Here is a 2,893-nt window from a genome sequence, read left to right on the forward strand (position 1 = left end):
GTTGTGTGTGTGTGTGTGTACGTGCTTTGTGTATTTGTGTTTGTGCATGTGTGTTTGTGTGTGTGTGTGTGTGTGTGTGTGTGTGTGTGTGTGTGTGTGTGTGTGTGTGTGTGTGTGTGTGTGTGTGATTGCGTATTAATGTGTTGTGTGTGTGTGTACGTGGTGTGTGTTTTTGTGTTTGTGTTTGTGTGTTTGTGTGTGTGTGTGTGTTTGTGTGTGTGTGTGTGTGTGTGTGTGTGTGTGTGTGTGTGTGTGTGTGTGTGTGTGTGTGTGTTTTGTGTTTGAGTGTGGGCATGGGTGTGGTGTGTGCGTGTGAGTATATGTGTATACATGTATATGTGTACGTACATATGTGTATTTGTGTGTGAGCATGGGTGTATGTGTGTGTGTGTGTGTGTGTGTGTGTGTGTGTGTGTGTGTGTGTGTGTGTGTGTGTGTGTATAAGTATATGAATCACCACCATTGTCTTGGATAACAAGTTAGACTCGTGATGGTCGGTTATTACCCTCCCGGATGAGAGCTGAGTTTGGGCATGTTTGTATTTGTATGCGTATGTGTTTGCATGAGTATATGCGTGTGTTTACATGTGTATGTGCGTGCGTGTGTGTGTTTGTGTGTGTGTGCGCGCGTGTGTGTGTACGTGTGTGCGTGCGTTTGTATGTTTGTGTGTGGGTGCGTGTGAGTATACAATTTTTTTTATTTGGGGGGGAGGGAACGACCCCTGCTCGCTGAACACCATACAATCTTTCAATAAACAACCTCACCTAACTATGTAACCATTGCTTGCTTTACCCTATGAATATTAGACGAAATAATACCATTCTTCGTACTCGAGTCTGTCACAACCAGTGTCCGTTACTGACCAAACAATATGTCGGCAATGCTTGTTCGATAAATAATTTTTGTTTTCTTTTTCTTCTTCCCAATGTTTGGAAGGTTTAATAATTTGTGCGCCTTCTTCCTCTGTAATATATCAAATTTTTATTGTTTTTATTTGATATTTCCTAATGTCTCTTTGCTGATTCACATCTCTTCTTAAAGTTCTTTATTGTCTAAGCCTCTATCACTTATATTGAACATGTATCTCAGTCTTCTGTCGTTCTTCCCTGTCTATATAACTTATCCCAGAAACTACATATTCCCGACGGTATCTGGGTCTTTACTCAGTACCAAAACAAATTTGGCTCATGTTATGCAATCCTGTGTGTGCATTGTCCATAGTTAGCAAAGTACATATTTCTTCTTTGAGCTTTCCGTCGTATAATTTGCACCTTCTTGTCCATCCTACTGATTTCTTTACATAGTAATTTTTATGAACGATTTTCCTTTGCTGAGTTATACATGCTGTAGATATTGTGGTACATGCATCTGCGAATTTACTTAGTTATAGTAGCTATGCTCGTAGGTCCCTTCTCTACACATCGGTCAAATATGACCTTAGTCTTTTTTTTAATAGATTCCATGCTCTCTGGTTTCCCTTTGATCCTACTCTATGATATTTTCTTTGTCAGTTAGATCCACACCTTTCATGTCTTTAAAACACCGTAACCAAACCATCTTTCTCCTTTATTGCTGACAATTCCAGAATGTTCTCTCCTTTCGTAATTTCATCTGCAAATTCTGGAGCCATATTAGTCGCGCCTCTCTGATCTTTCTCAATTTTTATTTATTTTTCTTTTTGTGTGGTATCCAAACCATTACAGGATACTCTAGTCTAGGGATGAATTGGGATAGAAAAATCAAGCCTTTATCCATGCAGTGGAAAACTATTCTTAATTTCTTGGTTTGTAAATCTCCATGATCATTCTGACGTGTTTCTGGTGACAAAATTTCCATAACTATCGCTTACAAATCCCTGTCATTCTTCACTTCTGTAGTCACATAATTTTTCATTCAGTAATACAAAGATGGCCTCTTCTTAATCCCACCTATTACTAATATCTTGCTTTTGTTCCCTTTGAAACTCATTTTTCATATCTGGCTCGTACCATATCAAAAGGCCACTTCTTCATAATTCTTTCAAGTATATTAGGTAACACCGGTCAAAGATATTGATCTATAATCTTAAGGCACCTTATCTTTACAGCCCTTATAGATTGGCACAACATAGCCATTTTCCAATTATTTAGTACTTTCTCTACTCATAGTAAACACACAAAAAGTTCGTTATCTTATCCATTAGCTTCTTCATGGATTGAGTACAATTTAAAATCCTATCAGTGCCTCCTGTGTTTTTCCTCACATTTAATGCCTCTAGTAATTTCTGCATCTGCAATACCTTAATTTTTGTCTTACAACTCCACACTTCCAAAAATTCTCTTATTTATTTCAAGACAGCTCAGTTTGGTGAACATAGATTGAACGTTACTCTTCATTACTTCTGCTTGCGCATTAGCACTATACCGTCCACTTTCACCTTCGTGGTTCCTCCTCTGTATTTCAATTTACCATTAGTAAATTGGTAGAAGAACTTTGATGTGCGCGTGTGTGCATACGTGTATGTGCACGCGCGCACGGCGTGTATTAAAATATACAGATTAATAGACAGAATTATGTTAGTGGAAACATCATCCTTATTCATACAATTTAAACATGAAATTAATTTATTTGTGTATAGGGAGTTACCTATTGTTATAAATATTATCATATTGATCTGGTAATACATTAAGAATTGTATCAGGCGTTATACTTTGTGAATCTCATTTTAGTTATAACTTTGTAAACTCATTCTTTTTCATCTACTCCGTTCCCGTTTGTTTCATGTGCGTAATATGGCGTGGTTTTGTATTTTGGTATCGTGCATTTGTGTATCTAACTAGTTGTATTGTACGTGGCTGGAGTATTGGTCATGGAAAACAGTCTCCTTTTCCTCTGTCAAACCATGCCTTCAAAT

Source organism: Oratosquilla oratoria, chromosome 7 (assembly GCF_046742065.1).
Source record: "Oratosquilla oratoria isolate Oo_2021 chromosome 7, ASM4674206v1, whole genome shotgun sequence".
Lineage (NCBI taxonomy): Eukaryota > Metazoa > Arthropoda > Malacostraca > Stomatopoda > Squillidae > Oratosquilla > Oratosquilla oratoria.